At 38.6% G+C, this 24,453-nt stretch overlaps 2 protein-coding genes across 6 annotated transcripts in view; one reads left to right on the plus strand and one right to left on the minus strand.

Moving 5' to 3' along the window:
• CCDC148 (coiled-coil domain containing 148) overlaps positions 1 to 17,358 on the minus strand; it is a 279,432-nt gene extending 262,074 nt beyond the window's left edge. For all 5 annotated transcript variants that reach the window (XM_041774274.1, XM_041774269.1, XM_041774270.1 and 2 more), the window contains exon 1: positions 16,883 to 17,358. The gene's annotated coding sequence lies outside the window, so the exon portion shown is untranslated. The remainder of the gene's footprint in view (positions 1 to 16,882) is intronic.
• A 177-nt stretch (positions 17,359 to 17,535) lies between these two features.
• The window catches only part of PKP4 (plakophilin 4), a 238,740-nt gene continuing 231,822 nt past the window's right edge, over positions 17,536 to 24,453 (plus strand). The window contains exon 1 of the mRNA XM_041774277.1: positions 17,536 to 17,683. The gene's annotated coding sequence lies outside the window, so the exon portion shown is untranslated. The remainder of the gene's footprint in view (positions 17,684 to 24,453) is intronic.

Here is a 24,453-nt window from a genome sequence, read left to right on the forward strand (position 1 = left end):
TTTATTCATCCATCCATCCATAGACACAGGTTGCTTCCACCTTTGGCTATTCTGAATAACACTGCTGTCAACATGGGTGTACAAATAACTGTTTTGAGTCCTTCCTTTCAACTCTTTTGGATATATAACTAGCAGTGAAATGCTGGGCCATATGGAAATTCTATATTTATTTTTTGAGAAATGGACATATTGTTTTCCATTTTATTTTCCTACCAGCAATACATAGGAGTTTTAATTTCTCCATATTATTGTCAATACTTGTTATTTTGGGGTTTGCTTATTTTTATCTCTTTAATAATGGCCAACCAATGGATGTAAAGTGATAGCTCATTGCAGTTTTATGTTCAGTTGATTTTAACAATTGTATGCTGATAAATTCAGTGCTGACAGGACGGCCTTTTAAACAAATGGTGCTGGATAGCTACTGAAAAAAAAAATGAAAGTCAAACCTTGTTTTATACCATATAATAAAATTAACATAACAGGTAAAATTTTAAAACTTCTAGAAGAAAACAGACATAAACCTTCATCACTTTGGAGTAGGCGATGAATGCTCAGATTAGACAGCAAAGCCCAACCATAAAAGAAAAAATTGATACAGTGGACTTAATCAAAATTAAAACTTTTGCTCTTCAAAAGACACTGTTTAGGAACTTAAATTTCAAGCAAAACACTAGGAGAAAATATCTGTGATACATATATCTTACAAAGAACCTAAATCTAGACTATATAACAACCTTATAACTCAATAATAAGATAACCCAATTTAAAAAGGCAAATTATTTGAACAGATAATTCACAATACAAGATGTACACATGCCCAATAAGCACATGAAAGATGTTCAACATCTTTAGTCACCAGAGAAATGCAAATTTAGATCACAATAAGATACCACTACACATATTTGAATAGTTAAAATTGAAAATATTGACAGTACCAAGTATTGACTAGAATATAAAGCAACTGGAACTTCATACATTGCTGATAGGTATATAAAATGGTATAGCTACTTTGGAAAACTTTGGCAGTTTCTTTAATAGTTAAACTTACCATAAGACCCAGCAGTTCCAGAGAAATATAAATGTATGCCTATGCAAAGACTTGTATACAAATGTTCATAGTAGCTTATTTATAATAACCACTGAAACGATTCAAATGTCCACCAATAGGTAGATGAATAAACCAATTGTAGTAAATATATATAATACAATACTCAGCAATAAAAAGGAATGAACTAATGATACACACAATATGGCTGCATCTTAAATTGCTATACTGAGTGAAAGAAGTCAGACACAAAAGAGTACATGTTATATAATTCCATTTAAATGAAATAAATCTAATGTATAATAACAAAAAGCAGATCACTTGTTGCCTGGCAAGGGATAGTTAGGAAAATTTTGAAGTGATAGGAAATTATTCTATTAGTGCTTATGTGGATGATTGATCTGTCAATACTCATCAAACCATACTCTTAAAATAAATACATTTTGTTTTATGCAAATTATATCTTAATAAAGTTGGTTTTAAAATAATATGAATCATCTCCATCCTCATGTTCAATATTGAAAGAGAGAAGAAACATGAAACAGGAAAATAAATAAATAAAAACCTATCAGGAAATTGGATGCTTTGGTAATTGGAAACTCAACTCTGAGTCTTCCATGTAATACAATGCATATAAATCCAGACTCCAGAATTAGACTCAAGCTGGTTCAAATCCCAGCATATGCCACTTAGTAGCTGAGTAATTTTGGGCAAGTAACTTATCTGTGCCATAATTTACTATGAAGTGAAGATAATAATAGTATACCTACCTCGTATATTTCTTAAAGAGACTAAATGAAATACACATGAAGTGCTTAGCACTGTGTCAGGTATACAGTAAATGCTATGTAAGTGTTAGATATTATGGTGCAAATAAAAATGACTACAAATCTACTTCATACTGCTTGTATCTGAATGGTTTTTATCTGACAGATGTTCCATATTCTAGTAAAAAGAAAATGCAACATGCTTAACAGTGAGAACCACCTCCTATGAGCTATATAAGCAGACCGCCCAAAGATTTCATGGAAAGAAAACTTGGAACAAAATCTGAAGTACTATTATAATCCTGAGGTGAGTAGATTAGCATATAGCCCCAAGTCTGAACAAATTAAACATCTCTTTTAAACTTCTCTTACACGGATCCTAATAAAAAATGGGATTTGGAGGCACCTGGGTGGCTCAATTTGTTAAGCGTCTGCCTTTCGCTTGGGTCATGATCCCAGAGTCCTGGGATTGAGTTCCATATCAGACTCCCTGCTCCTTGGGGGGAGCCTGCTTCTCCTTTTCCCTCTGCCTATCACTCCTCTTGTTTGTGCTTGCTCCCCCCCCCCCCGTCAAATAAATAAATAAAATCTAAAAAAACAAAATTATTTAAAAATGGGATTTTGATTTCTTGAGCTATCAATTGGCCAAATTAAACTGTGAAAAATCTAAATGTACAATACATAAGAAGCAAAATGAAGAGATTCTCGGAACTAATTATATTAACCAAAACATTTCTAAACTAAATATCACACCAAAAATCTAAGATAAATCAGAAATACCTGATTATAAGGTTGCAAACTAAGCATAGAATTTAGTTACCTTATACATCCTGGAACATCTACTGATTTCTTTTTTTTTTTTAATTTAAATTCAATTAGCCAACATATAGTGCATCACTAGTTTCAGATATAGTGTTCAATAATTTATCAGTTGCATATAATACCCAGTGCTCATCACATCATGTGCCCTCCTTAATGCCCATCATCTGATTGATTTATTTTTTTTAATGTAATTGTAGCTTCTTTTTACTAGTAGGAGTGGTAATAATATAAATTTTTATTGTGATAAAATATATATAAAATTTACCATTTATCCATTCTTTCCAGTTTCTTGAAATATCTGACATATAATGTTGTATTAGTTTTACATCTATAACACGATGATTTGATATATGCACATATTGTGAAAGGATTACCACTGTATTAGTTTAGTTAATATCTATTAAGTCACATAGTAATTTTTTTTGTGTGTATGACAACTATCAAGATCTACTCTCTTAGCAACTTTCAAATACACAATATAATATTTTAAACTTTAGTCACCATTTTATACAGTACATCCCCAGGACTTACTTATAACTGAAAGCTGGTACCTTTTGAACTCTTCACTCATTTCACTTTCCTCCCTTGCTTCTGGCGACCACCAATCTGTTTTCTGTATCTGTGGATTCTGGCTTTCTATTTTTATTTATTTATTCATGAGAGACACACACAGAGAGAGGCAGAAACATAGGCAGAGGAAGAAGCAGGCTCCCTGCAAGGAGCCCGATGCAGAACTCAATCCCAGGACCCTGGGATCACGACCTGAGCCAAAGGCAGATGCTCAACCACTGAGCCACCCAGGTGTCCCTCATTCTGGCTTTTTAAATTCCACATATAGATGAGAATCATACAGTATTTATCTTTTATTGTCTGCCTTTTTCACTCAGCATTAATGCCCTCAAGGTCCATCCATGTTGTCTCAAATGGCAGGATTTCCTTCTTTTTTTATGGCTGAATAATAGTTCAGCATGTGTGTATCTGCATGTGTGTGAGTGTGTGTGTGTGTGTGTATTACAATATCTTTATCCTATGCTTAGGTTGTTTCCATATCTTGACTATTGTATATAATGCTGCAATGAACTTGGAGGCTGCAGATATCTTTTCGAGACAGTGGGTTTTTCCCCCCTTTGGATAGATATTTTTTTGAGCTTCAAAAATAATATTTGTGACCTGACAAAGTACATGTACTAATAACATTTTCCTTCTTTCCTAGAAAGCCATGAGGAAAAGTAAAGTACTCATTGATTTATCCAGATTCAATATCTTCCATGTTCCATCAGGCATGTGCAGGATTACAATTTTCTAAACACTATAGAATTTTGGCTTCTCACCAGTCAAAATTATCTCTTGTGTTTTTTTTTCACATGACATATTTGTCATGCTAGCTCTACAGAACATTATGTATAATGGACTCCTTAATCAAAATGGATAAGCCCCTCCCCATTTAAAAAGCTCATGTGGTTGAATATTGAGGTGGTGGAAAATATTGTACCCAAATGAGAATCTTGCTTTTAGATTTGGCTGCCTTTTTCTTATCAAAAGAGCAGTTATATTTTTAAAACCTGCTTTGATAGAATAGAAAGAGAGCCCCATTATCAAAAACAAAGATTTGTTAAAGGTAGTATTGAAAATAAATAATTGGCTTTTGTTCATGAATGGCTAAATCTATTTTGTGGTTTAAAGAGCTAAGAACAGATTGCTTCTCTTAGACTGTTAGCAAAGAAATGTTTTCATCAATTAACATTCTTTGCTAAGAACAGTTTTTTCCAGTGCTATTTCTCAAATGGAGCCTTACATAAATAGAGCTGCCCAAAGGACAATTCTTGGGCTTTTTTCTTTAATGTTTTAGAGTATAATAATTATGGCATGCCAGTTCAAAATGCTGGCAGAAAACAAAACAAAACAAAAAAAAATCACATTTCAAACAGATAATTTACTTGGAGGAAAAAGTTGCCATTAGGTAGCCATTCCTGCAAACTAAATAAAAGGTACATCACCCACGAATTGTGCCAGTCTTCCTCTTCATCATACTTTTGCCCAATATTTACATCCCAGTAGGATGAAAAGTAAAGGGCATCTATAGAATGGGTGCAATAATCATGAACATTTGTTGAGCAAGTTCTTACAAGTCAGGCACTATTCTAAACGCTTTATCCATTTTGATTCATTTAAGCCTCACAGTGATGTTTGGGTAACACTGTAGTTCCTGCTTTGCAGAATAGGAAATTGAGAAAAGGATCATACAGCTAGTGGGTGGTAAAGACCAGATGCATACCCAGGCTCTGGAGCCTATGCCCCTAACCTCTCTATTCTCCCTATCAGTGATGGGAGACCACTCACAGGCAGTGCTCCTGCAGAAGTGGACCTCTGTAATGCTTTTTTTTAGTAGACAGCTACTCCCAAAGGGGAAGAAAAGGGGAAGGCCCTAGAAGGAGAGAAAAGAAAGCAAGATACAAGTGGGAGTTAAAGGGAGAGGCAGCTTATTCAATCAAGAAAAAGAAAGAAGCGTATTCAAAGGCAGTTTATGGGAACATGAGAACAAAGAGGGTGATGGAAACAGACTTAAGCGCTGAAGCAAAGTGATAAACGTTTGTGGTAAATTTCCTTCAAGAAAATAAAGAAAACAAAGCCAAGATTTAGAATGAGATCATGCAGCATTTCATTTTATATACAAATTAACCTAAGCCCAGAAAAGATTTGAGTTTGACTGATACATTTTATAGATCAGTAAACACAGGCCAGAGAGATTAAATGACTTGTCTAAGACATGAAGAAGCAGGTAGCATACATAGGCAAGGCTAGAACCCAACCAGATCTTCTGACTTTGAGCTCCATGCTCTTCCACCAGCTCTATCAGCTTTTAAAACACAGAGGTGGTGGTCAATAGTTTTTGACTCAATTTCAGAACCATAAAAAATAATTATAGAGTATACATGTTGAAGATTAGACACAAAATACCTCAAGTTATCATCTTCTCAAGAGTCAAATAGCATTGTAGAAGAGCAATGTAGGCAAAGTAGTCATTTCTAAATGCAAGGAAAAGAATCCTTGGCATAAATTCCTATTTTTTTTACCTCTAATGTTTTTCCCTATAAAAATTTTTAAATTGAAATTATTTCAGCTTTAAAAAATTTAATCATACATGTATATATGGCAAAGAGTGAAATGAATCATATTAATTTCTTCTTTACTAGAGAGACTGAAAAGGTTGGATAGAAAAAGAATCTTAGGTGACAGTTACATAGCCAGTTTAGACACTGGTTTGTCATCCCTAAAGTTCTTTCCAGCTTGAAAATTCTATACTTTTAGAAAATTGGTAATTGAAATAAACATTAGATGAAAATATTATAATTTAAGTATATTTGACCCTAAGATTATGATACATCACCTAACATAAGCCTATGAGAAAATTGCTTATAGTAACTTCCTAAGAAGGAGATTAATGAGTTAATAAAATGCCAATGGTTGTTATCCATGGCATTTCAGACACGATAATTGATTAAAAACCTTTTTTACCTATTGATAAATAGAGGGAAAAAAGCTAAAAGGAAAGTTGAAGTAAAGTAGAAATGAGGAAAATTTTTCTTATATAATCTCTTAGATACCAAAGACCCTGGTATTTATGGTACAGTACTATATGCATACTAAAAGCTGGTAAGATTAAATATTTCACATTTTTTTAAGTTTAAAAGTTAATGAGTAATGTTTGTGAGAATGGAGAAGTATATTATGAGTCATTTTCATTAATATGGGGCAGTCAGTGGAAAAATTAATGAGTTTTCCAGAGCCAAATAGTAAATCATTGAAAGCCTAGTGTTTTGAAATCAGGTTTTCTATTGACTGTAGAAATGAATTAATTCGGGTGTGGGTGGAATTTTTTTCTTATCTCAAATTCTCTACTTTATGGCAATTTCCTTGCCTTCTTTCCACTATATTTTGTTATATATGTCTGACTTTCACATCATTTGGCTATGTCAAAAGAATAATCTTCTCAGTACCACTTGGGACTTCATTGATCTCTCTCAAGTTGGATCACAGTTAATGATTAGGGACTCTGATGATATTAGAAATTCAACTGTGACTTGTTAGAGGTAAATGATCTAACTGATCTTCAAGACAAAGAGAACACTGAAAAGTTAGAGTGCAGTCTTCGAAAGATTTATTTCTACCACTTGGGGTAGATAGAAGAAAAAAACAAAAACTGATAGAAACAAACCTAACAAAAGGGAAAAACAGTCTCAATCACATACGTCTATTACTAAATATAATTATAAATTGTTTAAATGTCATACTGTGCTAATATTATGTAAATTATAAAACACAAATATAGGACACTCCATAAGTACAAAAAAGATGTATTAAATATATAATATGATTTTTTAATGATTTGTTTATTTGAGGTGGGGAAGGGTAGCGGGAGAGGGGGAAACCAAAGCAGACCCCCAGTGAGCATGGCGCTGAACATGGGGCTAACTACAGGGCTGGATCTCACAACTCTGAATCATGACCCCATTGAAACCAAGAGTCGAATGCTCAACCCACTGAGTCACTATTCAGGGGCCCCTATAGTATTGATAATTTAAATACATTTTTTTAAAGATTTATTTATTTATTTATGATAGACATAGGGAGAGAGGCAGAGACACAGGAGGAGAGAGAAGCAGGCTCCATGCCGGGAGCCTGACGTGGGACCCGATGCCGGGACTCCAGGATCGCACCCTGGGTCAAAGGCAGGCACTAAACCACTGAGCCACCCAGGGATCCCCAATTTAAATAAATTTTAATGACACTTTTTTGATGGAAAATACTGCATTACCTTGAAAATCATGGTTTCATACCCAGTCATGGAAGGATTCAAGTTTAAAATCAGCTTATTCCCATATTTGGCTGTAAGGGCTATAAAAGCTAAAATAGATACCACAAAAAGATATGGAAGAAATACAAAGTTGGCTTCAAGTACTCAATTATGACACTCAAATTTCAACTCCAACCAAGAGTTATAGTAAGGTTGTAATTTAGCCTTTTTCTCTAACAAATTTCTGACTTCCCTATCAATCAGTTTTCCCTGAAAGTTTTTTTGTTTTCTTTAATGTTTAACAAATAGCATCTCAATCCACTGAAATGCTATTTGGAAAATTTTCAATCATGTTAGAAAATTGTTTCCAAATTTACTAAGTATTCATATATGAGAGTTTTAAATTATATGCTTTTATCACTTTTGAAGTTTTTGTTTGTAATAGCTTTATTGAGACATAATTTGCATTCCATGGAGATATATGCATTATAAGCATACAATGTGATTATTTTTAATAAATGTATAATTGTACAACCATCACCACCATTCAGTTCTAGAATATTTCCATCACATGAAAATCTTCCGTCATAGCCACTTGCATTCAATCTACACATCTCAATGCAATCACTAATTTGCTTTTCATCTCTACATTTTTTTCCTTTTTGGAAGTGTCATACAAATCGTATCATGTAACATGTGGCCTTGGGGTGCCTGGGTAGCTCAATCTGACTCTTGGTCTTGGCTCAAGTCATGATCTCAGGGCTGTGGGATTGAGCCCCTGGTCAGGTGGGGTGCTCAGCCCCCAGAGTCTGCTTGAGATTCCTTAGCCTCTTCCCTCTCCCTCTGCTCCTCCCTCCACTCAAGCTCTGTCTCTAAGATAAATAAATAAATAAAATCATGTAGCCTTTTGTGGCTCTTTCTTTTTGGCATTATATACTGCATGTTTATCCATGTTGTAGAAAGAGTCAATAGTTCATTATTTTTGTTGTTGAATAGTATTCCATTGTGCCACATTTTATCTGACGATTAATTGATAGACATTTTGATTATTTTGGGGTTTTTTTGGTTACTATGAATATACTGATATTATTGATGCAAACATCTTTGTGTGGACATGTGTTTTTATTTCTGCAGTAGAAATCTAGAAGAAGAATTACTGAGTTATATGGTAAGTTTATACTCATATTTTAAAGAAACTGTTAAATGATTTTTCAGAGTGGGTATATCAATCAGCAATTTATGATAGTTCTAGTATTCCACATCCTTGCCATCACTTCGTATTATTAATCTTTTTTTTAAAAGATTTTATTCATTTATGAATGAGAGAGAGAGAGGGGCAGAGACACAGGCAGAGGGAGAAGCAGGCTCCATGCAGGGAGCCTGATGTGGGACTTGATCCTGGGTCTCCAGGATCAGGCCCTGGGCTGAAGGTGGTGCTAAACCACTGAGCCACCTGGGCCGCCCTGTATTAATCAATCTTTACCTTATACCCATTCTAGTGGTTGTGTAGTTATATTGTGGTTTTAATGTCCATTTCCCTTATGATTAATTATGTTGAATATCTTTTCTTGTGATGATTAACCATTTGCATAACATTTTGGTGAATTTTTTGAAATGTCTATCCAAATATTTTGCACATTTTAAAATGGAGTTCTTTGCCTTCTTACTTTTGATGTTTAGAAATTCAATATATATTCTAGATAAAATTTTTATTTTAAAAATACCCTTACTTTTATTTAAGTCCAATTTATCAATTTCCTCCTTTATGGATCATGATGTGGTATCATAGCCAAGAAATTTTTGTCTGAAGCAAGTCACAGAAATCTTGTACTATGTTTTCTTCTAGAAGTGTCAAAATTTTATTAAGATTTTATTTTTAAATTATGTCTAAACCCAACATGAGGCTTGAACCCATGACTCAGAGATCAAGAGACCTAGCTCTTCCAATGGGGAGCTAGCCAGGCACTCCAGAAGTCTTATGGTTTTAGTTTTTAGGTCTATGATGCATATTGAGTTAATCTTTCTGTGTGTTGTAAGAGGATAAATTCATTATTTTGCATATGGATGTCAAATGTATTTCTTGAAGAGACAGCCCATTCCCTTTTTTTTTTTTTTTTTTAGATTTTATTTATTTATTTATGAGAGACACACAGAGACAGAGAGGCAAAGACAGAGGCAGAGGCAGAAGCAGGCTCCATGCAGGGAGCCCGATGTGGGAACCAATCCTGGGTCTCCAGGATCACGCCCCGGGCTGAAGGCAGCACCAAACCACTGAACCACTGGGGCTGCGCTACCTTGGCATCTTTAATGGAAATCAATTGACCATAAATGTAAGGACTTATTTCTGTACCTTCTATTCTATTTCATTGATCTACATGGCTATAATTATGCCAATACTATTTAATAAATTTTGAAATTGGATATTGTAATTCTTCATACTCTGTTGGGTTTTGTTTGTTTCTTTCTTTTTTGATATTCTTGTTTCTATGTATGTGCTTCTTAAAGATTTTATTTATTTGACAGAGAGAGTACAAACAGGGAAAGCAGCAGAGGGAGAGGAAGAAGCGGACTCCCCGCTGAGCAGTGAGCCCAAAGCAGGGCTAGATCCCAGGATCTCAGAATCATGAACTGAGCCTTAGGTAGACACTTAAATCTCTGTATGTGCATTTAGGACTGGCTTCTCAATTTCTACATAAAGTATTTGTTTGGATTTTGTAGACAACTAATCCAGGGATCACATTGAATCTACAGGTCAGAGTTCTTATACTTTTCTAAAATATATTCCTAAGTATCATATTCTTTCTCATGTCATTATTAATGGAATTGTTTTCTCAAGTTTATTTTTAAATTGCCAATTTCTAGTATATAAAAATGCAACTGATTTTTACATAGTGATCTTACATCTTGTGATCTTGTTACATTCATTACTTCTAGCATTATTTTTATTGTATATTCTTCTGTACAATCATGTCATCTGTAAATATAGCTTTAAATTTCCCTTTCCAATTTATATGCCTTTAATTTTTCTTTCCTTATTACAATGGCTAACCTCTAGAACAATGTCAAATAAAAAAGATAAGAGTATATATCATTTTATTCTCAATCTTAATGGAAAATATTCAGTATTTTACCATAAATGTGGTGATAGCTGCAGGTTTTTCATAGATGCACTCCACTACATCAAGGAAGTGCCCCTCTATAGCTATTTCGTGGGGCATCTATATCATGAATGGTGTTGTATCTTGTCAATTGCCTTCTCTTCATCTATTTTCATCATTTTTCCTTATTTTTAAAAGCTATTAAATAACAGAAAAAATATGGCATTTCTTGATTTGTGGTTCCTGACAAGATAATGTACCAGCCAGTGCTGTTGACTTGTCCACCTAGGCCAGTCCAAGATGCACAGAAGTTGTAACCAGCTGTGTGGAAGCCCTGTGATGAGTTAGCTGACCTGGTATGTAAAAGAAACAGGGGTCCAGGAATGGGAAGGGTCAGGTGCCATGGTTGGAGTATAGGCTATATAAGGAGTGCTCTTATGTGTGATTTATGTTCTCTCTCCTACTATTTTAATCAGCTTACTGCCACCTTTATGAAGCAGACAGATAGTTCTGGAGTTAAGAAACTAATGAAGTTATATTTTCACAGAATTTATCTAAGGAAAATAACTTCAAATCTAGTACTTTACACAATATTTTGGTATGATGACCATTTGATGTCTCAGGGTTGGCACTGAGTCTAGAGCATACTTTACAAATGGAGACTGTTGACTTGTCAAGTGCCCTGCATCTGACAGCCTTCTTTTGCTTTGGGCTTCACTCTAAGTTGGCAGCTATATGGATTCTATCAGTAATTACTTCTAACATAGATCCAGTAATGAGGACTATCACCTTAATTTTTGAAAGATCATTTTTGCTTAGTATAGAATTCTTGAGTAATAGATTTTTTTTTTCTTTCAGTACTTCAAATCTGTTCTTCCATTGTTTTCTGGCTTCTTTTGTTTCTGATGAGAAGTCACCTGTTAATTTTATTGTGGTTTCCTTATATTATAATGAGTCATTATTCTCTTATTGCTTTAAAATTTCCTTGTCTTTGTTTTCTAACGTCTTGTCTTTGTCATGTTTTCATGTTTGATGATGATATATCTAGTTTTGGTTCTTATGTTTATTCCACTCAGGACTTACTGAGTTTCATTGATCTCTACATTAAATTTTTTAATACAATTCAGGAAGTTTTAGAAGTTGCTGCTTCTTCAAATATTTTTAATATATCCTTCTATTCCTCTTTTCTTTGTGTACTCCTAGCTATCTCAAGTTTCTGGGGCTCTGTTCATTTTTCTTCAAACTTTTTTTTCTTTCTGTTCCTCAGACTGGATAGTTTCCATTTCTTTTTTATAGTTTCTACTTCTTTATTGAGAGTTTCTATTTGTCGAGTCATTTTACTTTAAGGCCTTTAAATATATTTATGGTAGCTGTTTTGGATTAGTTGTCTATAAAATCCAATGAGTGGGACCACTCAGCACGTCCATTGGCTACTTATTTTTCTGAATTTGGGATATGCTTTCCTGTTTTTTTGTTTTGTTTTTTGTTTTGCAAGTCTCAAAATTTTTGGTTGAAAACTGAATTTTAGCTAAATATTATTGCAATATTGGATCATGTCTAGTTTTCCTCCTGAAAGGTTTTTTTTTTTTTTTTTTTTTTTTTTTAATTGCTAGAAATTAGGCTTTAGGATTTGTTTCTCCTGAGCTTTGGGGCACTGATATCTCTGGTAAATTTTCCTATCCCATTTTTATTTTTAAGCCTCATTTCTAAAAAGTTAATATACATATATATAATAAATATAAATTCTAATATTTTCTTCCTACACCAGTGGCATGGAAAATGATTCTTGAAAAAGCAATCATATTGCTCATCTTCTTAAAGTTCTTCTCTTGCTCCCAATTTCACAGGAAGAGAACTAAGTTGAAGAATATAAGGCTTTGATTGGGGAGTGGGGAGGAATAGACACCACACTAAATAAAGCTCTTTTACTCAAATGAGACTGGCAATACTTGGAACTAGACAGATCATTCATTTTTTATAGTTTGACAGTTTTAGACTGTTACTCTTCATAGTTCAATAAGATGGTCATAATACGTGCTCTGTTTTCTTGTCATATACTATATTATTGTCATGAAACCTTTCTTATTGTAAGAAACAGAGCCTCACTAAAGGCAAAACAGGAAAAGTATGTATTGGGGTGACTATAAGAAACAGCTCATGGAATACTAAAAAATGAAGTGTATTCTGGCTTTGTGGGGAGAATAGGAAAAACATCAGGGCCATGGCAGCAGTTCTCTCTGGCTCACTTGTTCTCTCAATTCTCAATTTCTAGGAGATGAATCTGATTGGCAGTATTATAGGTTATGGTCAATGGTCTGCAATGAACTGGTTAATTTTGAGTCAGGTCTCCTAGTAATACAATGGCCAGATGCTAGGTCTGAAGCTTGCAGGGCTGCATACTTCAAGTGTTGTGTATATGGGTACTTGGAAACATGTCTATTACACTCACCAGATGTTGGATGCCCTTATGATGTTATAAAGTTGTTACATTCTCATGACTCCACCGTGTTCCAAAAAACAGAGCAAATGGATGCTTTAGATGAAAAGAACAAAGCACAGAATTTTAACTCTGAATATGATAACTTTATGCCAAAGCACATACAGCCGGTCCTTCTCACATTGGTCCCTCACTCATAGAAAGGTAGGGATAGGTCCTCTTAGATGTAAGATCTAACTAAGGCTTTTCTCTCTTGGGAGGCTGCATGGCGGAAACCTATACTCTGCTCTGCCATATGTTATCTCAATTTTCTACTTTGATATTCTAGTCCCGTCTTTTTGTAAGTACTTCTCAACATCACTGATTCTATGCTTTCAATGTTAGAAGTCAAATTCTTCCAAGGACTAAAAAAAGGATTAATGAGCGTTGGCTTTTCTTAGTAGAGGAGACAGTTTAGTAGTCCAAGGCACTATGGAGGATACAGTCATGACTATTCATGTATCCTACCTTCAAGGAGAGAAGGCTCACACACAAATGACTACACCATAGGGTAGAGAGTATTAAATGCCACCCTCTCCAGAGGTGTGGGTAAGGTCGGGAAATTTTCAGAAAAAGCTTCAGAGGTAACTATTGGGCTGTGCCTCTATTCAGAGAATGGTCTGGAGGTGGGACACAGGCCTGGAATTCTGAGCAGAACGATTATTAAGCTTTAGCCTCCATTCTCAGGACCAGTTTATTCCAGGGCTCTCTTTCCCTCACCTGCCACCAGCTTTTGTTTTAACATTCCTTTTTAAAACAAACAAAATGGGCAGTCCTGGTGGCTCAGGGGTTTAGCGCTGCCTTCAGCTTAGGGTGTGATCCTGAAGACCCAGGATCGAGTCCCACGTCGGGTTCCCTGCATGGAGCCTGCTTCTCCTCCCTCTGCCTGTGTCTCTGCCTCTCTCTCTCTCTGTGTCTCTCATGAATAAACAAAATAAAATCTTTAAGAAAAATTAAAAATAAAAACAAACAAAAAAAGCAACTATCAATTAGTGTGTTTTTTGGAATTCTTGAATTCTCCCACCTTCTCCATAGGCTTCTAAGAATGAGAAAGGAGGCAGTGTTTCTGCTCTCCCCCTTTTCCTTGTGGCCTCTGCTATTATTTTTCAGGAATACTATTCATTATGAATTATTATGAAAACGACAAACATTGGAACATTACAAAGCATTCATAATCATGAAAGGTTCTGATCGCCTTCTTTCTAAGATGGTAACCAAAAAAAACACCCCTTTGACTTCTGCTGTTTACTTCTGTTCTAGAAGGTGGTGCTCACCAAAACTTGTCAGTCTTTTGAACTTTGCCCTAGATCCCACAGTCAGCCTCAGCAGAGCCCCCACTTCCCACGTCTACTTCTCAGAGTTAGACCCACCTACCAAGGTGGTAGGATAGCAGGTTAAATGCTTCCACTTCTCAGGTTGTTCATTTGCATTTATGTGGAACCTCAGAGTGGGAGACAATGGTTTCTACCCAACACTGGAAATCTGGAATTAAGGCATTGCAATTTGCAAATAAAAGGCCCTTTTGTAGGAGAGAACTTGACTAGTAAAATGAGTTAGGATTTTGAGGAGACAGTGCACAATAACCTTCAGAATTTTTTTTCTGGTTGTATCGAAGGTTACAAAATAAAAGCCTTAAGAAATTCCTTCCAGGCTCTTTTTTGGTGTAAAGAGAAGCCAAAAGATAGAGAGGGAGGTAGACTGGAAGGAGTGTGGTTTCACAAAGGGTCAGATATATGTCTCCCATCCAACTTCTAACCAGGCCCAACCCTGCTTAGCTGATCTCAGTAGAGATCAGGCGCGTTCAGGGTGGTATGGCAGTAGACAGGGCCAGATATATGTAAGGAAGGTGTAGAGAAAAAAATTTTTGAGAAGAAAATAACATATAATCTAAGAGAGAAATTATAATCAATGGAGGGGAATCCTGAGGTGGGAACATGGCCCACGTTTAGGAGTAGAAATGGAGTATGAGTTTAGAACAGAGAGTGGCACCCCTCCTCGATCAGGACTGAAGTAAGTGATCAGGTGTAAAAACTGAGACAGGTTTAGGAAAGTTAAATAGAGAAACCTCATGATGGATGCCTCCATCAAGAATGTGGCAAGATCATTTTCAGAACTAGAAGAAGACAAAGTACAGTGGGGGCTGGAAGAGAGTAGAACTAGGACAGGTTTGGGAGAAGTGCCCTGGATAATCACCCTCCTGATGAGGAAAGGAATTTAGAGAATCAGTGAAGACCCAGCCTTTACTGGAACAAAGTGATTTCTTGGTCTTATCCAGGAATGCTTGTTAGTACAGGAACAGGTTCAAAAGAAATCTTTCAGCTGTGTATAAGAATTATGAAAAATAATAATGATGATGTCGAATGGCAACATTTTAGGGGACTTTATTCATGGTAGATTCCAGTAACATTTTAATCATTATAAACATGAAATACACACTATCAAAATAATCATCACGCACGTGATCTGAGAAAAATACAAAAGGATCATTGGAGTAAAAAAGAATTAATTCTTGCTTTTTTCTTTCCATGCTAGCCTAAGGCAAGAATAAAGGAAATATCAGTGTTATTCATTCCATTAGGCACATCTTCTATTCATTCAGTATTATTAAATATTTTTTAAAAACAAATCCTTGGCATCTTCTTAGAACATTAAAAAATAAGTCATAAAAACTTGCATTTTACTTTTTCTGTTCTCCAAAAACAAACACACACACACACACAAAAGCCAGAAATGAAAAGCATGATGAGCAAACTTCCATGATGGCAAGACATGAGACAGGCACGCACCAAGGTCTCCGCTGCTTCCCTCCCAATTCTGGAAATAGGAGGATTTCTGCATAGGATCACCAACAAAGTTTAAATTTTACTATAAATTCTAAGAGATGTTTTCCCAATCAATGCACCATATTAACAAGTCTTACCTATTTTTGTAATTTTCAATTATAGTAAGACAAAAACTAATAGCAAAGCATATTATTCAACTTAAAATTCAGTACAGTAGTTAGACATAATGTAGCTTGCACACACATTCATTTGTTTCTCACAATAAATATTTATAATTTCCAAAATCCTATCAGCTTTTTCACAAAATATGGTCCCTCCAACTTGAGGGGTGGTAGCATAAACATGGTCTTCTTATGTCTTACTGACATGCCAAAATCACCAAAAGAAGGAACTTAAGAATGTCAGTGGCTACATGACAGAGCAGTATCATGCTTAAAGCCTAATATTTTCATGTCGACTCACCTGAATAGCCAGTATCTAAATATGAAAGTTGTTTACATGAAACAACTGTTTTGACAAACTAGCACAAAGTGACTAAATGAAAGCAAAGAACTTGTGATTAAAGCTCAAGATCTTTCTGTGTACTGATTGCACGTCTCAGTTCACTTAACAAATTCGAGGTAAACTGGAAAATACCCAGAAAACAGCATCTACCAACTGTAATCTATTCCCTCTGCTCTCTGAGATCATCAAAAGGCATGGAGAACTGACTTTGTCACCTGTCTTTCCCCACTCTGTAGACTCTTAGGGGAAAGAGCGTGCACCTGCCAGGCTCCCGGAGCAGAATGTACACACAGGTGGGTCTTTAATAAATATCCTTCCATGGAGAGATTAGAGGTTTGCTTGGAGAAGCGGGGAACACGCTATCTTACGTGACGACTCAATGTCAGCCTGCTTCCTTGCCAAAATATCATTCAAAGGAAATCTTGTTTGAGTCTCCTTCAGGTGGGGCTTTTAAGTTTTTAGACCCAACATTTTGAGGCAAGGTCTGCCTCAGGGAAAGAGGGGTGCTTGGATGCAGACCAAGTAGAATTCAGGTGGGTCAGTGAAGTCAGGAAGAAGCAGCGAGTTAATGGGTAGGGTGCAAACTCACCTGGAGTAGCCAGAGCCGCACACAGGTCAAAGGTCAAAGGTCAAAGTGTCGGGGGCTCCCGGAGGCAAGAAAAGCGAAATGCCCATTCCTAGGCTCTCCAGGGTTCCTACAAAGGCTCAGCGGTCGCTGCCTTGGAGGTGAGGCGAGGAACGCACCCTACGTGCACAGCTGGGCTTGACAGGAAGCCGAAGCCCCAGCTGCCTCGGGTTCCCGAGCCTGCTCCCGGGAACCCCCGCACCTCCTCCCTGCGCCCCCGCCCGCCCCCAAACCCCAGGCACCTTCAGCCTCCCTCCCCGCCTCCTTCGGGCCCTCTCGCTCTTAACAGCATCGGTCTCTATGGCGACCTGAAACCGCGGCTCTCATTGGCCCGTTCAACGTGAGGGCCGGGCCAATGGGGAGGGCCGGCCTGCTGCGCCCGGCCAATGGGCTGCGCGGGGGGCGGGGCGGGGACGGCGGCGTGCTGACGTTCCCGGGAGCCCGGGGCGGGCTGGGCGCGCGCGCTGGCGGCCGGGCGGGCGGCGGCGGCGGCCTCTGGGCAGCAGAGGGGGCTCCGGCGCTGGGTCCGGGTCGACGCCGGCCGCGCAGGCGGCGCCATGGGCACCGGCTAGAGGGCCCGCGGGCCGCCGCCGCCGCGGGGGTGGTGGGAGAGCCGCTCCGGGGGCGGGGGCGGGCGGGGGAGGGGGGGCGGGCCGCCGCTGGGCCGCGGCACTTTTCTAATTTCCTCGGGTGCCGCAGCGGCGACCCCTCGGCGCGGATGTCCCCGGGCCCGCGAGCGACGGCGGGCGCAGCCTAACCGGGAAAGTAAGTGTGCGGCTCCGGGGGGCGGGCTCGGGGGGGGCGCGCCGCTCCGGGCCCCAGACCCAGACCCAGACCCAGACCCAGACCCCGGCCCTGGCGCCCGAGCCCGAGCCCGAGCCCGAGCCGGCCGTGCGGGCGCGGGGGTCGGCGCCTCCCTCCCGCCCTCCGTCCCAGCGCCCCGCGGCCGCCCGCCTCCCGCCCCGCCGCGTGCTCCTGCCCGCACTCGCCTGCCGGCGCCCCTCCCCCCGGCGGCGCCCAAGTTTCCCCCGCATTGCTCTCCCCGGAGCCCCCGCCCCGCGCCGGAGCCCCCCGACGGCTGCCCGCGGCGGGCCCGCGCCCCCAGCGCTCGGGGCGGCGTGTCGGGCCCTCCGGCCGCTCTCCTGCCTCCCACGCCCGGGTTGCCTGCCCCGGTTGCCCGCGAGCCCCGCGCCCTCGGCGGCGCAGCCCCCGCTCCACCCGTCGCGGCCCCCAGCCCGGGGCTTCCCCGGTGCCGCCCTGCGCCTGCCAGGAGTTGAAGCGGAGCTGCGGCACCCCCAGCCCGGGCGGCTCCGGGGTGCTGGAGCGGCGGGGCCGGGACTCGGCGCGGCTGAGTGCGACAGCGGCGGGCGCGGGCAGGGGAGGCGCCGCGGCCGCCCGGGGCGCAGCGATAGGCAGGTGTGTGCGTCCGGGGGAAGGGGGGGCGCGCGGCGGGCTCGTCGGCTGGCGACGGATTGTGCAGGAATGCGAGGAATGCACCAGGGGCAGAGTCCGGGCGGCCCGCCGCCGCTGCTCTAGCGCCTTCCCGGCCCGGCTCCCGCCGCGCAGCCCGAGGTCGCCGGAGCATCCCCGGGGCTGGTGAGCGAAGCTGCGCTGCCCCGCGCCCCGCTCCCGGCTCCCCGCTCCCGGCTCCCCGCTCCCCCGCTCCCCGCTCCCGCTCCCGCTCCCGGCTCCCGCTCCCGCTCCCCGCTCCCCGCTCCCCGCTCCCGGCTCCCCGCTCCCGGCTCCCCGCTCCCGGCTCCCCGCTCCCGGCTCCCCGCTCCCTGCGGCAGACGGCGGCGGAGGGGAAGCGCGGCGGCTGTGTTGGGCTTCCGCTAGCCTCTAGCCTGGGTTTTGCTGCATTGGTCTCCAGGACCGGGGTTTTGAGGCGGAGGCTGGTGTAGCCAAGGTTATTCATCATTGCACAAGGTTCTTGGCAAGTTTGGTTTGCAAGGTTTGAATAGAGCCTGGTTTTTACGAGGGTTTTTTGAAAACCTGCAGGAAAGGTGCCCAAGGTTCTTGGAGTAACGAGCTTGCAGCCAACGCATTTTAGCTCTAGCAAAAATGTCTGTTAATGCTCATGGGTAGGCATGTATTGCCAGAGAACTCGAATGCATCACTTTGCTATCCTAAGAATTGTGATTTTTTTCTCGTCGTGCTGGGTTGTGTTTAGACCTCTTATAATACATAATGAATAGAAACAGAGAAGCAGTGTTTGGTCAGCGATGGGACAGATAGAACTGTCTGGTACAGTTAAATTCGGGGCGTGTCAGTTACCACTGGAAGTAACACGGGGACACCACAATCATGTATATTTCAAGATGTAATTTATTAGTTGAGGTCGTCGTTCTTTTTGTTACCGAGTTTGACTGAAAAACATAAATAGAACCCTCCAACTTTTAAAGAATTGTAGTCATGTATAAAAATCATAATGATGCATATATATTTTTGGTCGAATTTTATTGAATGCAGAAAAGCAGACTTTTGACAGTGCTTTTCTAGAATTGGGCTTAGATTATTTTATTTTAAAAGGGGAAGTAGAAGACAACTTCTCTTCTTGAATGCAGTATATTGCTATAGAAGTATCTTCTTGTGCCTGTGAAACAGTTATGGAAATGGTAACATGAAAATGAGAACAACTGATGTCCAAAATAACATTTCTGGATGTTGAAAAGCATACTATGTGTGCCTTTCTTTGACACAGTTTGCTTTGGAGGTTGAGTTTACTATAAGCCTCTCCACACTTGGTTATTTTGTATCAGATTCAGGAAAATAATAAGTTGATTGTCTAGCTGTCTTCCAATACCTACTTTGTGTGGAGCAAATGCATTGAATAGTATAAGATGAGAACCTTTTAGTTAGGACTCAACAGAAAGGAAGGATAGAAGGGGGGGGGGGACCCAAAACTTTGCACCTGGAAACGTTGCGTCTTTTGCCTGCTACATTGTTTTTTAGGTATGTTCTTAATCTGTGGATCTTTTAAATTAGAGGCTTAACTCTAAATTAGTAACACTGTATTGGATATTGGGACGTGTTTATAGATGCCAACAGGAAACTTGTTATGTAACAATATCATATTACAACAGAGTAGAGCACCTGCTTATTTGATTTGATGTGAAGATTAGAAAGTAAAAGCACTTTGTTTCTCTGCTACATTAGAAATGGAAACAACTGGTCTAAGTGTATAGGTAATGTATATACAAGATTGGCTGTACAAATAGTTTTACTTGCTTCAAGTAAAGGTAGGCTTTTAGTTAGAAATATATTTTAGTTGTTATAGATATTTGAAGGGAAGTTTCAGAAATAGTGATCACTCACAATCAATAACTGTGTTTTGGCCAAAGTCTATTCCCTCACCAACCCCCACTATTACATAAGAAGAAGGTGCTGCATTTCACATATTGTATGTTATGCTGAAGATTCCAAAGATTGTGGAACTAAGTGTCTAGTTACCTTAATTCTTACCTATGCTATTTTGAAGGGAGATAGTGGAATAGGATAGTGATGGAAAGCATAAGAGAAGGTAAGCAGAAAATAGGAGCAGCTGGCATTCTTCCAGAAAAAAAAATGTTAATGCTGCATTTACAAGCTGAATGAGCCAAATCTACTTCTGTAATTCTGATATATTTTGAATTAAAAAAACTATTCCCAAACTCAATTTAATAAAGACTTTAGCAGTTGTATGACCTTGAGTATTTGAATTAAGTGTATATTAAGTCAGAATTGCAGTCTTTTTCCTTTTTCTATACAAATTGGGAAAGTAAATTTAAAACTTTTAAATTCACTTAATTAAAAAATTCAGTTATTGATAATTTAAAAATTGAATTATTTCCTTATTGTTGGTTAAGAATTGATTTGAATAGAGAATTTTTATATCCTAGAAGATGCAAATCACTTGGGAAGTCCAGTCTCTCACCTGACCACTCCAAAATATTAAGATATTTTGATAATGCTCTATAATCTATTGGTTTTTTTCTATTTCAATCAAAAGATAAATCCCTAATTTGCTTAATTCTAAAATGGAATCATAATAATGAAGTCATATCTTCATTATTAACTGAAAGATAAAAGGTTATTCTATCTAGGGTTATTCTAGGGCATTAACATTCATGGAATTGTATGTCACTTTGGGAAGTTGCCTTCACGCCTTCAGTGTACTGGGAGATAATTACTTCTTAAGTGTTAAATGGTTTTGTAGTGCCTTTCCTGCACTGAAGGGGGAAGAAGAATCTGATACAGAACACCAGTGGACTGGTTATGTTTGGAAAATTAGGTAACTATTTCATGCCCAAACTGTAACTACATATAGTTGCAGAGAGAGAGAGAGAGAGAGAGAGAAAGTAAAACTTTAAGCATAACTGGATGTAAGGCTTCATAAACTACCGGTAAATGGTGATATCAATCAACAGGTCAATTTGACACCCAGCTGTAAGAAAAACACGCTTCTTTTAGGATAAGGAGATATGACCCTAGCTCACAAAGATCAATAATTTATGTGCTTGCTGATTTCAGTTGAGAAGTTGTATGACATTCAAATGTTGCTTACATTATCACTTTAATAATTCAGTGGAACTATCTTCATCTTTTGGGGACTATGTTATAACTAAATTGAGGATATTACATGATGGTGCTCTTCAGTTTGCTGCAGGCATTCTGTTTGTCATTCATCTAAGTTTTCTTTTTATAATTTAGATTTACTTTTATTTGGTACACTAATATATGTTAGCTACATTCTTGATCATTTTATTATTCATAAACTTGATAATATAGTTTATTGTGATTAATACATAATGATTCACTGCAGATGATAAAATGTCATTAGATTGTAAATGTTTAATACTATAAAATATATAAATTAAAACATGGAAATGTCTGAATTATTTTAAGTCATGTCATTGTGAAACATTTTTCTTGAACTGAAAAATGCCTCCCAATTGGGTAGATGCCAGTCCCTGCAGACAGATAATATATCATATAGCCCTCATAAAGTCTAGAACTCCCAAATGAGAGGGGAGAGGGAGAGGGCAAGTGAATCAATAACCCTCTTTCTTCAACAGCCAAGGCATGTTTGACTTCTATAATTATTGTCTGTGTTAAATATAAATTTAAATATAAATTTAAGGGAGTTGTAAATATGCAAGGAAGTCTATTCTGTTCTTACCTAATATGGATTCTCTCCCTTACCTCCCTCCCCCCAAAACACACACACCACCACCCAATGCATCTGTCTGTTGAGAGGCAGAGAAAGTTCCACTTTCCACTTTATATAGAATTTGGTGCTTAGTGTTCCAAGTTGAATTTAGAGTGGATGTGAGTTTTTGTCATAAAAATGGCATTATATATGAAACTTAGGTAAAATGTGTAGTTGAAGAGGGGTTATCAAAGTACTCTATAGAATTTGGGGGCCTGGCCTGTTTTTCATAGACACCCACATCTGACTTACAAATAGAGTTTTAAAACATTGAGTAAGTGGTGTCTGAAATTCTAGGCCATTGTAAGCTCTCTCTTAAATTGCAAACATGAGGGGGAGGTGAAAAGCACCCTACTCCAGAAATTAGGAGATCTAAATCTTATGGCGATAAACCATTTAAGAACATTCAGGTTTATAGCCTCCTCCTTTTGAAAATGCAGTGTTTGAATTGCATTGATCTTAGATACATTTCAGCTCAAGATTTCCAAAGTCCTCAGTATTTTGTTTTATTTTTTTTTATTTTGTTTTCTATGAAAAGGTTTCCTAAGCATTCGTTTATATACTCAGTCCTGTTTCTCCTCCTATTGCAAATCATATCAGCAAGGAAGTTGAGGTTCTCTTTTGAGACTTTTGAATTTCCATCATGCTCATCTTAAATTGTTTTGTTTTCCTTTTTTAAAGATACCATTTTGGGGAGGTGAGGAGAAAAAGTATACAATGTTTTCAAGGTCTTGGCCGTCTACCCTCACCCCTCATCCAGGATTCACCGTGGTAGTTTAGGCCAGAAAAAGCCTTGACACCTTGACACCAAGTGAAATACATAAAAAGTGTCATTAAGGAAGTGAGTGTGAGGTATCTGGTTAGTAGCCAGACTGTCATAGGTGAGTTCTGCTTGCTAAGTGTGTGATTTGGTAAATTATTTATCTCTCTGGATCTTGTTTTACTCATTTATAAAACAAAGTAATAAAAATATCTACTTCAAATGGTGGTTGTGAGGATTAAATGAGTTAATACATGTAAAACACTGCAAGCCCCAGGGCAGCCAATACCTTTAAGTCATTATTTTTGAATTGCGATGTTTAATGATACTTTCTTTTTTTAGGATTTATTTATTTATTTTTAGAGAGGAGAGTATGAAGGAGAGGGGGATAGAGAATCTCAAACAGACTCCCCACTAAGCACAAAGCCCAAGGCCAGGCTGGATTCCAGGACCCTAAAATCATGACCTGAGCCTAAAGGAAGAGTCGGACACTCAACCAAATTGAGCCACCCAGGTGGCCCCTTAATAATATTTTGTAGCATCTACCATATATTGGGCAAATTATTGACTTGCTTTCACCTTAGTCAACATAATTATGAATATAAACACTATTTCAGGAAAGAAATAAACTACTAAAGAGAAATCATGAGCTTGGTAATTTGCAAGAGATTGCCCATAAGGAAGAGAATCCAGCAAAATAAATCAAAGAAGGGCCCTTTTAAAATAGGGAACTTAGGAAGAATAGGTCTTCAGGTTTCAGGAGTCTTCATTACATTCATAATGTGCAGGTTCCAGACACAACATATTGTTAAATTTAATTGGCATTGTTGACACTTTTTCCATCACTTTTGTAAGTCCAGACTAGAGGTTAGCAAATGATAGCCTGCTCCTGTCTTGGTGAATAAAGGTTAGTTGAAGCACAAAAAAAAAATAAATAAATAAAATAAAATAGGGAACTTAATACTTTTTTTCAGGTAGGCAATACGTAGAGGCATGTAAAACACCACTATCCAATGCATGTAAAAAGTTTGGTTAAACATTTCTTAATACACTCATGTTTAAAAGGTAAAGTCTGATAGTATTATATTGCAGGGGCCAGAGTGAAAATACTTGCAAAATGTAAAACATATCTTTTAAATATGTATATAATTATGGCATTTGTAATTCTAGTCATTTTATGCAATGTCTTGCTTGTCAATACATGAAGAAAGTGCTAGTGTTAATCATTTATGGGCTAATATGCAGATTGTAAGTTAACTCTTTAAGCTGCCTTTTCTGTCCAGAATTGATCACACTTGAAATTGGTAGGAAACTGCCAAAGCAAGAAGGACAGGAAGAGAAGTTTGGAAGATAATTGATGTAATAAACCCAACAGTCAGACAAATGGTTTAAGAGATATGAAGAGTCTCTAGTTCTAGACCTAGCTGTACTACTAAGCTGTGTGTGTCCCATGAGTAAGTCATTTAACTCCTGGGCTCTAGTTTTCTCATGTGTAAAATGAGGGAGTTGGACTAGATGCTCTCTAGAGCCCTACTACTTATATTTCACTACTCTTAGAGTATTACACATTCCAGTCCATTTCATTTT

This window comes from Vulpes lagopus, chromosome 11 (assembly GCF_018345385.1).
Source record: "Vulpes lagopus strain Blue_001 chromosome 11, ASM1834538v1, whole genome shotgun sequence".
NCBI classification, from domain to species: Eukaryota; Metazoa; Chordata; class Mammalia; order Carnivora; family Canidae; genus Vulpes; species Vulpes lagopus.